The following is a 12,452-nucleotide window of genomic DNA, read 5'->3' as shown; positions in this document are numbered from 1 at the left end:
GGAACTGCATGCCTCTGAGACTCTTACATGCTCCAGCAGAATAAAGAAATGGCAACAATAATAGTGTTTTCATAATTTTTTAAAGAATTAATCTTCCTTTTTGTAGGATTTTGGAGCAGTTAAAAGCTTTCCTTGATTTTGTTTCCCCCTATCTTAAAGTAGGTGATATTACCTGGTGTTAGAGGTGAAGACACCAAGCCAGAAGCAGGTACAGACAGCAAGTCCTGAGCTGTCATGGGAAGCAAATATAGCCTGTTTGATCCCCAGTGCTTTGCTTTAACTGCTCCATTGGCTTTCCTCCTATGCTCACTCGATCCCAGATACTTAAGTAATGAGGAAAATTGGCATTTATTGGGTGGTACAGCTGAGAAGAGCATAATCACTGAGTACATTAGTGCTCCAAAAGTCTTTTAAAGAGACATGCTAATGTGTATTTCTCAAATAAACTTTCCTGTGCTGCTACTATTGTGGATTCCTAAGGCAAGAAGAGCTTTCATAAGATACTGGATTACAAATGTGTGTGAGGGGAGGTTCTGTTAGGTTTAAGGGTTTTTTTGTGGGTTGCTATTTTTAGTGTTGGATTTCCTTCCCTTCTGTATTTTAGCCTGTAGACAGATGAACTTAGACCTTGGTCCTCCTTCTCCCTTGAGTTTGGGTGTGCAGGTATAAAATAGAATAAAATTATTAAAACATATACTGTTAGGTAAATGTGAATTCTTGTACTCATCCATTTGTCTTGACTTGCATATAACACAGGTCAGGTAAAGGGATTCTTTGCATAAAATAATGGGTACCAATTTTCCATGGTTTACTGTGTGAGGAAACAAGAAGTAACATTGTAAATGTGGGCCTCCAAATGTGGAATAGAACCGCTATGTGTGACTTTTCCTTTAGGATGAGAATCCAAAGCTTTCTGAACTGGGTGGGCTGTCCCAGGCTGACAAAACAGTATTCTGCTTGAAGTGTGATTGTGGTCAGGCGTAAATTTGGGGTGAAATTTGACCCTTTAAAAAGAAATGTTGATAAAAAAGGCAAAAATTAATGACTCAGTAACATGCATTGACAAGCATCTTCTCTGAGACACAGAAAGGAAGCACCTGAAAGGTGATTTAGGACAGGGAACTGGTGGAACCAGTTACAACCCCAAGTAGCCTGCAGTGGGCACAAACTGGCTGAAACAATAATATCGTGCTTATCCCATGGAAATAAAATGAACAGATGCCAAGTGGAAAAATCTTGCAAGAACACCTTCATCCCTGATAGTGGTGTTGCCATTACTGGCCTGTAATATTTACCTGAAAAAGATCTTCCTGTCCTTGTGGGAGCTAGGAGTTCCCAGAGGATTTTGCTCCAAAAGGTAGGGTTACCCTCATCCAGTTGGGAAGCAGCTTTCAGCTCCAGCAAGGATCTTCCAAAAGAGCTGAGATCTAGGGACTACACTAGTTCAGTGAATTTTTTAAGCATGCTGGCTTCTTTCTGCTCATCCTCTGCCTCAGTTAGATATGTGGCCTGTGAGTCCCATAATTTATAAAACATTAGGATGTGCCTGGGTTCTGCAGACAAAGATTTTGAGTTGATTCTGTTTTGTCAATGAAATGTCTTGGTTCATTTGAATTGAATGGTACACTCTAAAAGAAAAAAAAAATGTTGTGTTTAGTGTATGAGAATATTATTTTGGAAAAAAAGACCCAAATACAAAAAAGTCTGAACTTGTCTGGTGTAAATAGATTTACTGTTCCAGAATCATTGGTTATTCAGTAAAAGTATAGATCGGTCACATTCTGTGCAGCAATGACCATTGTCAAATTCTGCAGCTGATGTGAACAAGAAGCAATTGGGAGGTATTATTGGAGACTGTCTTCCCAAGCACCAGATGGCAAATGGAGAAGAATACTGTACACACTTAAATAAACAGGACTACCTTTTGAGCCCAGAAGAGGATTGAATCTATCCTGTAGGATAAACCTGTCCTTCAGGATGAATAGCTGTGAGTTGGTGCAGTAAGGATGCTCTCTTTCTACAGGATGAGTAGAATTTCTCAAGCTAAAGGATGTCATTTTTTGCAAGGCTATGCTGAAGTTTGCAGGTTTTTGGGGTGGTTTTTTTTTGCTTCTCTCTCCTTAACAGAGAAGCTCTTGCTGATAGTGATGCCAAAACAAAGGGCTAATGGGAAGCAGTCCCAGGAACCTTGACTGTCAGGGGACTCGTATCCTTGGCTGCCAGACCTGAAACTTCTCATGGAACTTTTATGCTCCACATGTTGTTTTGTAGTTATCATCCTGATGAGACAGGCTATGGCATCAAAATGACACCAGCTAATTAAATGTCAGCAGAATCAGAAACAGTTGCAAGGCTTTTACACTGAGATTGCCAAGATTGAAACAGAAGCCAATGAGGCACATCACCCTCCTTGAGGCTCATTAGGATGGTATCTAACTCCACGTTCAGCCAGCTGCAGTATAGGGAGGCAGTATGGAGGCTGCCACGAGGGCCTGACACTAATGAGCACCTGAAAGATTAAACAAAGTCTGTGGCTAATGTTATGTCTCAGGTTAAAACCTTGGCAACTTGTGCTTCATTGTTATCTCAGGTTATAACCTTGGCAACTTGTCCTTCGATGTTTTCTTCCCCCCTCCCCCCCATTTCTCCTTGGAAGCATTCACCTCAGAATCCTGTTCTGACTTTGACAGGGACTTACATGGGGACCTCTGTTTTCCATCTGGTGTCCTGTTGAGTTAGGCTGCTAAGAGCTCCTAGGATTCAAGCTACAGCTTTTTACTGTAGGTTGGGCCACAGAAGTTTTAGCTTATGTTGAATTTTCTGGTTCTGCTTCTCTAGAATAAGATAAAGTGTCTATTATACATATGTGTGTGATTTATTATATGTGATGTTAATGAGCGATATATCCTGTTTGACTGTGGCGACTGTGCATTTCACTAGGGCACAGGTGGCCTTAATATTTCTGCTTTGTGGCTTTCTTCTTCTATCTGTAACTTCTGTAATCCTTGTGTTTTGTGGTTTACAAGATTTTTTTTGTCATTGGGAAATATGTTGTATTGGTGTCAGGGCTCAAACGTTACACCAGAAGAAATATCCTTTCTTTGTCAAATGTCTGCATTGTGAAATCCTCACATTAGTCTGTGGTTTTACTCTGAAAATTGGCTGTGGGACAATGAAATACTCTTTAAGACATTCTCTGCTCTCAGGCTCTGTTTGCAGCCCTGTACTAGCAGTACCCACACTACCTTTTTATTGCTGTGTGAAGCATCACAGGCTGGGCAGTGTGACTTTAGTCCTCCTTTGGTTCTGTATCACAGGTGGGGCAGGTACTCAGCTTCCCACTTGAAGAATGGGCCTTCATTTAGCCATATCCCCAGCTGGTCTATGTGGGAATGCCTCCACTGGAAGTAGGCAAGCAGTACTGATTCATGCTGATTTATACTAGTAGAGAACTTGACCTGTTGCCCTCAAACTGTGCTCTTACCCTAGAGCTGCCCGCTTGTGTTTGGCATGCACAGTCTTCATTCAGAGTGATGATGTATGGGGGGAAAAAAGGACATCTTGACTTAAAATTTTACTATTGAAATTGCTTGGAGAACTGTTGTGTGGAATTAAAAATCATTTAACTTGCAAAGTGAGCAAACTCAACCCAGAAGCCATTGGGAGGCAATAAATGTGGAACCACACGGTGCCATCTTTCCAAAGTCACTCTTCAAAGCAGACTGCACTTTCAGTCACCCTCAACTGCTCTGCGTATATGTTGCCTGTCAGAAATATATGTAATGTAGCTGCTTACTTTGTTCAGATTGCAAGAAACTCCCCTTATTTTGGAAGCTGAATAACACAAAGGGTTGAGTTTGTGCTCTGGAGACAGATCTTGGGCTTTTCCATTTGACATAGCCATCAAATGAAGTAAAATGCTCTTTTTCTTATATCTCAAGCACCACTAAACCACTTCACTCTAAGCTGGGAGGAACTTGCTTTGTTTGTTTTGAGGGAAAGTGAGGGTAACCTTGGAAATATCATGGAAGTGAAGTCTGGTCTCACTTAATAGTATCAGAGCAATTCTAATAGGCCTCAGATTAGGCATTGTGAAATCGTACACCTTAATTAAAATCAGGGTGGGGGGGACGACATCTCTAACAAAGACATACTTTTTTATGTTCAGTAGTCATTGAAGTAATTACAGGTTAACAAAAATAAAGAGCATTAAACAGAATGTCAAAATATGTCTGTTCCTCACAGTTGCTCCATTTTAACTCTCATCTCCTCTGATGTCATAATTTAATTAGGTATCTCAGTCATCATAGAGTTTTCCAGACAAGATCTGAATTTGTAATCTACAAATAGGCAGAGCTCAGCTGCCATCCCCTTTATTTCACTTGTTTAACACAGTGCAGAAAGCCGAAAATGAAGTCCACCTTGCACTTTTTCTGAGGCAGCTTTATGAGATACTGAATAAAAGTGTCCAGCTGTGAAATTTAGTTTTAACAGCTGATTATGCTTTTCTACACCCATAGTGAGGCGACCAGTTACTTTTGATCACCTTCAGACCTGCACATGGATAAGCATCTAATCAACCTGGGGTTAAAGAAATGGTTTCTCTGCCTTTTTCTATGGGCAAAGATTTTCAGAGTTTGTTTTACAAATGATACAGCCTCAAATGAACTTGGTCTTTCCAGCCTTTTCCTTCTTTGAGTCTGCAGAACACCATTTAGCTGCTAGCTGGTTGTGTAAAGCAGCCTTAGTTGGGAATGTCTGATGGGGAGAGAGATGAAATTTTTACCTTTTTGCTCTCCCACCAGGAACTGTTACTTTATAGGTGCCAGGTGAAAGTGCTCTCCTGAGGACAATAGCCATAACACAGAGCTGGAAACAGGAACTCATCATTTTACTTTCTCTGCTCTCTGTTCCTATGCTCCTAATTATTTTATTTTTTTAGAGATGTTTTGCTTTGCTAATTGGAGAGGGAGGCAGAGATTCAACAGCATGATTGAAAATGCTGGAAAATCTCACTGCTGCTATTGTTTGAAGGAAGACATCTCTCAATTCCTGTTCATCTCCACACTTTTACACTGCCCTGTTTTGTACCCCACAAAGTATATACATCAGGCCCCAGCAGATAGTAGGAAATCCATGTCTTTTGTGAATTTGCCAGATTGCAGCTTCAGCAGTTTACTTGAGTCTCATATGTTTTTAACTCAAAATGAGCAAGTCATGTTTTTCTGCATGTTGAAAAGGTGGGATGCCAAGAGGAGTGGGTATAAACAGACTTTTTATTTTGCCATTGCTGTAACAACTAACCTGACCACATAACGTCCGTACTCAGGTGCTGAGCCTTGAGACCAAATTGCAACTGAGGACTTGAGCCTGTGTAATGCTCTTCGTTGAAGATTGGCTTATCCCAGCCTCATCAAGGGCAGTGGATGTTCTGTGGCCTCTCCCAAGCCACACCTGTGTGTAGCAGGTGGTTATATCAGATTGGGGTGGTGAAATGCATCCAGCTGAAGGGGTCACAGTGTGGAAAAGCAATCTTGGCATTATCCTGCAAAATGTATGAGATGAGGGTGAGAAAACATGAGGAGGGAGCGAACTTGTTTCTGTGTGTTTTAGGTAGACCTTGAATTTCTTCAGGATGAGTCCATTCTGGAAGTATCAATCCATGAGATACTTTCTGCTCTACTCATGGTGCCAGTGGAAGGGAGGTTGGCTGCCACTCTTCTAGTGTTATGGCTTACAGAAGGAAGTGTGTCCATACTTAAAGACTTAAAACGGTGGTTCCCTTCACCACACTGCCCCCAAAGTAAGAATCATAAGCAGTTCCTCCTTCTGTTTGTTTATACTAGCCTTGCTTTTCTTTAGAAGCCACATATTGGACAGAAGTAGATGGCTGTTTGGCAGAGAATCACATTCTGAGGAGAAGGGAAACATAGAAAGTAAAGTGCTTGGTAGCTAAAGGATTTTAAGAGTTCCTGAAAATGTTGTGCCTTTCACAGCTCACTTATCTCAGGTGTATGCATGTATTTTGTATTCATATAAAGTGTTGGTGGCTTTTAGAGGTGAACAGTTCCCTTGTTGTGTGGATTTGGGATTCATAGACACAAATCTCAGATTGTGTCTATACAATGTTGGTGAGCAATGTTTTATTTGCCTTTCACAGAAGTTGCATGTGTTTGGGATCTTCTGCCTTGTGCTGTGAAAAAGTCTAGTTGCAATAACTCTGCTCTTTTTTTCTCCCTTTTCCATTGAACCTTCTTGTTATGTTCCTATAATCACATCTGACACTTCTATCATCTCCTTATTTCCTTCCATCCTGTACCCTCCAAAACTTTGCTTACAGTAATCATGGGAGGCAGTCTACAAGTGCAGTTGTGTCATCCTGTTGGAATATTTCTGGATTGAATACTGCTGCCCACATTCTGTGTTCAGTATGATCAGTGTACACCAAAAGCCAAATGAGACCATTGAGCTGGTTTGATTCAAGAAGGCACAGCTGGCCATGACAGAGATATTTCTGGCCTGCAGAGATATTTCACATATATTCACCTCAAATTAATTTTGTTTGCTTGCAACATCTTTTTATCTGACCTGAACTTTCCCCATGCACATGCACTTTTTTTTTTTGTAAGTAAAAGAAATTGCAGAGAAGGCAAGTGTAAGTAAAACTTACTGAAATATTAGCAAGTCATTTTGTCTTCTGCTGGTTTTCATCAGGGAAAAAGAACAGCAAACACACCACAAAAATAGCAACAGCATTACTATGGAGGGGGGACTGCGAACTTAATAGTGATGGAGTTCACTTAACTGTGGTGGTTTCTCTTATATGATAATATTGAGGTGTTTTATTTCTCCCTTCTCTGTGAGGTAGATCACTATTACCCACAACATGTAGTGTGCTGGGGAGTAGAGCTGGTGTCTCGGAGGTTATATGAGGCCATGAAAGACCCACAACAGAATCCAAAGCGTCTGGACCACCCAGGGGCTTTCTCATGTACCACAAGCCATCAGGGAAAGATTAACTCTAAACCCTTTTGGTTGCTCTGTACGGTATAATCATCTAAATGAAATCAATGAATACTTGATTTGAGAGGCTCCCATTGCTCCATCCCTGCTGTTCCTAATGTTTGTTAACAGATTGCTTTGTGGCAGAGTGCAAAGGTGCTGCTCTATAAAACTGTAATGACTTCTGGAAAGGAAGTTGCCCTGTGTATTGCAGAAAGCACCATTCAGCTTTGATTGGAACGTGGGGAGTTGGGAAGTTGTTATTGCTCTTAGTAAAGCCAGTTGGAATAAAAGTTTCTGGTCAATTATGGTTAAGATGACATTTCCTTTTCCTTTCCTTTCTCTCTCTCCTTGTTTACCGGTGGGTTAGGAATGTTCTCATTTGCCCTGGGCAGGGAGCTGGCATGTGGTAAAGTCCTGGCACGCCGAGAAAGAGGATCTCATTTTCTGTCTCCTATCCTTCTCTGTCTGTCACCCATCCTGTTTGCTACTCCCTTAACTTTCTCTTTGCTGTTGTTTCTCAGTCCTTGGGGTTTCTCTTGTCAGTCCCCAGGTGTCTTTTTTATCCTTTTCTGCTCTCTAAGCAGAAAATGAAGTGTTCGGTGAGATGACTGGGTTATCCCCCTGTGAGGGGGTTTGGTGGTGCCAGATCTCACACTGCCTGGCTCCAGGAGCCAAAGGGACTGAGGAGAAAAAAGAGGAAGAGATTTCAGGTGGAAATGAGCCCCAGCTGCACGAGTCTGTTTGCACAGCAAGGTGAAACTAATCTGAGCAGATGCAATTATTCTGCTGCTGCTCCAAGTTACATTTTGTCTCATTTCTCCCTGGTGAAAGACCACTGGCCTTTGGGCTGGCAGCCCACCCTGCAGCATGTCTGGTTACTGACTGGGTAGGGGTGAAGATAATTCACAGCAGATCTCTCAGATGTCACGCACTGGACATCAGGTCTGTGCAAACACTCTTGCCTCACTTTCCCCAAGGTCTGTAGTTCATTAACTTCCAGGATTGTGGAGTGGCCTCTGTGCCCTGACAGGCTAGAGGGACTCACTGGCACACCAGAGGGTTGTCTAGTGAGCTGAGCTGGGGAATGGGGCAAGGACAGAGAGGGCACTGTGCAGTTCTGGAGCTTACAAACACCCCCAAATCCAGTTCTCACCCCAAAACACGTCCCAGTTCCCTGCATGCTCCCTGCCTAAACCAGTGCCCTTCCCCTGTCAGGTGTGTCAGGTATCTCCCAATCAGTAACAGCCTTACAGCTGTGAGAAGAAACTTGAGGGAATTGTTAACAAGGATAATAATTGCCTAAATAAGTTTTTTTTTCTATTTTTAAGTGTTTGTAATACTTCTTAATACTGTAAGTGTATATTGCTTCAAGGCACAGGAACTATTTGTGTCTTTATTTCTGCTTCTCAGCCAGTTACCCAGTGCTTTTTGTAATATTCCATCAACTTTTTTTAGGAAATCAGTTTAACATGTTTGACACTTGGCCTGTGAAGCAGCTCTTCCATGGAAACCCTGATTGCCTACAGGACACTAAGCCTCACTCATTAAGATCCCTTCGTACCATTCTAGTCATAAAAAGTCACCTTTAACCCCCAGGTCTGGCAGTTGATGCTGGAGAGTGAAATAGATCTTTCAGAATTTGGGGGACTTCAACCTACTGTTTCTAGCTTGTATTTCTTGTACTGCTGTCCACTTTACTGGTGTAAAGTGGAGAATAACCTTCTCTTTTCCCAGAAGTTTTTCCACATGCACACATATATACACATACATATTTTGGGAAACCAATCTACTATCCCAAGTCAATGAGTTAATGACAGGCTGATGAAATGAATGTTCAGAGCTTTAAATCACTTTTTTCTTTAAGAACATTTAAATAACTTCATTTTTTGTTCAAGGTAATCTTGACTTTAAAACAAAAGGCCTGCAGGAAACTCATGTATTGTTAATTGCCAAAGCTGAGTCTGCTGTGGTTTTCCACACTGCTGATCATATATGGCATCCCAGATGAGTAGCAGATCTGATTTTATAGTCATGTTGTGTCAGGAGTTTAGACTGAGTATTACTTGTAATTCTGTCATTTATCTCTCCTGTTTCTTTATTAATGTCTGTAGTGTTCTTGCTCTGTCCTCAATCTTTCACATTTTGTACTGATGCTTTATTACAGTGTTTTCCAAATTTTTAAAGTAAAAATCTTTCAAGATGAACAACAGTCCTTCATCAGGAGCTGACTGAAAGCCAAATGATCTTTATTCATAGAGCTATTGCCTTACACATCCCCTCTTTGGAAATCAGTGTTCCATTATATGGTATTGCTTCCTTGTCCCTACATTCCTTGATGAGTGGTAAAGTACAGTGTTGACATCTAAAATATTGTCACTGGCATGGCTGATGGGTGAGAGAGTTGAGTGACTGAGAGAGTTTTCTCCTCAAAGGTGATTTTTTTCTGGGTGTCTCTGCAAATTCAGGCTCTAGTGATGGTTATTTTTTTTTTATAAGTTACACTTGCAGTGCTTTTTTGAGATGCATTTTTGAGCTTTGCTTTGCAAACATAGATGGGGGCAATTCTTTTCATTGTAGTTGCTGTTGGCCATGTCCATCTGGTGTTTTGTCCTCCAGCTGCCCCAGAAGATTTGTGATATAACACAGGAGTTAAATACGAAAAAAATGTCATTCAGAGCTTGCACGGCCTTTAAGTGCCACTCACAAACTGTCACCTTGGGTGTATTATAAGCTTGGAAAAGCTTTCCATACTTTAGGTTCACAGTTTGCCAATACATTGTTGTTTTCACTGGTGTGTCTTTGATCTCACAAAAAGCTCTGTGCTGGTCAAGGAGTCTGTTGACACAGTCCCCTTTGGCCATGTGGGCCTTTGAGCTTGTTATGGGGAGAAGGAGGGATCGTGAAAGCAGAGCTTCAGAAAACACTGTAGTTGCCAAATAACATAGCATTTCTAAAGCTGTTTTGTGTCAGACTGTGGGCCTCTGCTTCAGACCTGAGCTCTCACAGACTGCTGCCCACAACAGCCTTTCATCACTGTATCTGTGACAGTACAGAAATATTAGCAGCAGCTATTATTGTGTCTACGTAGAGGAATCCATCCCATGTAGGAACTAAAACAGGAGCAGAAAATAGATGGGCCCTTTGCTCTCAGGTTACTCTCTGAAGGTCCAGAGTACACAGAAGGTGAGTGGATACAGAGAGATGTGGAAGCAGAGAGAAATGAAGTTATGAGTGCTTATTGCCTACGAGAAGATTCAGCTCCATCACTTCAAGATTGCTGGTGCCTTTAGGTAGGTTCCCCTCCCAAAATCTGCTGCAGTTCCTCCATCTCGGTCAGCAATCCCTTGTTGTTGCTGATGTGTCTTTTCTGGCAGTCGAGGTGCTGGCACAGGAGATCCTGGCCTCTTCCTGGGGTCGTTTTGTCCAGTGCTTGTGTCAGGAAGCCCCAGCTGTGCCGTGCTGGGCTCTGTCTCAGCACAAGACAGTCATGGCCTGAAAGCACAGCCTTGTACAGTGAAGATCACTGAATAAACACTGTTCTAAAGTGTGTGGCTGCTGTTCACATGAAACCTGAGAGCAAAATATGCATCAGCACTGTCCCAGATCCCCAGCAGTCTCTGAACACCCTGTTCTACTCAGTCCCATGAGAGGGCTGAGATGGTTTTCCCTTCTAGTCCACGTGGTGAGGGAACTTCTGTTACTGACACTTACCAAGCAATACTTTTATACTAAAGTTATGGGCAGTTAAAAGCATATCAGGAAGCAATACCTGGAGATTTCATATGGTTTACAAATGGCATTTCCAATTCTGTATAGAAATTCAAGGATGATTATAGAAAGTTTTTTGTTGTACTAATGGAAATTTCTGAATCTATACCATGTCCCTTTCTCCAAGTGGACATACTTTAATAATAAGAACTATCCATACATCCTTGACTTGTCATTTGTTAGAAAACACAAAATCTTAATGGCTCATATTGGAGAAATAAAGGTCAGGGAACAGGCAAAGTTCGTCTGTATTACAGAAGATTAAAAAAGGAGAATATATTTGCTTCTGATTATGCTAATTCATCACTCCAAGCACGGTGTGATTGCATTCTGTCTAGTCAGTTCTTCTCTTTGTATCTTAAAGAAGAGATACAGGCAAAGTAAAGGGCATTTGGAGATAGACAGGGAAAATAATTGAGTCACAGAGAGTCTTCTATTTGAGGAGGGATGGGAAAGATAGGGGTTGTTTTAATTTAAAGAAGAGACAAATAAAAGAGAACATGACAGTGGGGTACAGAATGATGAATGATACAGAGAAGGTGAACTAGGCACTATCACTTGCCCTTTCTTAAGTGCAGAAGCAGAGGGACATCCAGTAAAGCAGAAAGGCAAAAGCAGTAACTCTGGTTAGAGGGAAATTTTAAACAGTGACTGTCTTATTTCCACAAGCTCATCTTGTTTCTCCATGATTCTAGAGCATGTATTGAGGAGGATGCAAAAGACCTCTAGAAAATGAATCCAAGTTGCCTTGCTAAGCAGTTGTTGTGGGCATACTGCAAAGACTGCTCACTGGATCAGATTATGTGGCTTGCATGAAAGAGAAGAACTAGTCAGATAGTCTTAAAGAACCTTCTTAGTCTCAAAAATAAGTGGATGTTTAAGTTAAGACATTGATATGTGTAATGAGAGTAGCCATGCATTTACTAGATAGCATAAAAAATTACTGTTCAGGGCAGAAATCTACCAATGGAAAGAACATTCCTCTGCAGTTGACCCCCATGTTATTTTTTTTTTGCATGCCTCCTTGAATATCTGCTCATGAGCCTTTTTTAAAATGCTGACGTTCTGACACATTGGCTCAGGGCCAAGCAGAATTCTGTCCCTAAGGAAGCTGTAAGAAGCACATTTATTCTTCCTGAATATCCCTTTCTTTTATTCTCTTTTCTTTTGGATGTTCTATGTATTATTCATCTTTAATTAATAAGTTTGTATCAAGATCCAGAAGAAAATTGATTTTGATCAGTAGATTCTAGGGAACTATAAACAGAGTAAATTATATATGTGCCTCCTCCATGCCTTACTGGGAAATGAAAGAGGGGGTGATAAGACGTGCAAACATCTTACAAATGAGTGAGATCACTTTCTCTTTAGATTATTACAAGATCTGTTTGGATCTACTGTTACTTTTAGACTTGATCCCTGACAGTCCTTTTGCAGCTCTGCTGTTATTTTTATAATTCCTCACCAGACTGTAGTACATCCTGGTCCACCTGTGGTGATCATCACTTCAAAGCCTGGTTCCTGTGGTCATTTTGCCTTGTTTCTAATGGCTGTGTCTAGTCTGTGGTGGTAATGTCAGTGCAGTGATTCAGACCCGGGTCACATCTGCGAGGCAGCCTTGCCTTTCCTGCCTCGGTTTTTTCCCACCTTAAAATAGGTGAAATGCCTCATTCATTCTG

At 41.3% G+C, this 12,452-nt stretch overlaps 1 protein-coding gene across 3 annotated transcripts in view; it reads left to right on the top strand.

Moving 5' to 3' along the window:
* Positions 1 to 12,452, top strand: part of ITPR2 (inositol 1,4,5-trisphosphate receptor type 2) — a 241,673-nt gene that overhangs the window by 179,749 nt on the left and 49,472 nt on the right. The gene's annotated exons all lie outside the window — the stretch shown is intronic.

The sequence above is a fragment of the Manacus candei genome, unplaced genomic scaffold, assembly GCF_025592945.1.
Source record: "Manacus candei isolate 608988 ecotype Guabito, Panama unplaced genomic scaffold, ASM2559294v1 h1tg000153l, whole genome shotgun sequence".
NCBI lineage: Eukaryota > Metazoa > Chordata > Aves > Passeriformes > Pipridae > Manacus > Manacus candei.
Note: the sequence above shows the minus strand (reverse complement) of the source record. Positions and strands in the feature narration are given on the sequence as shown.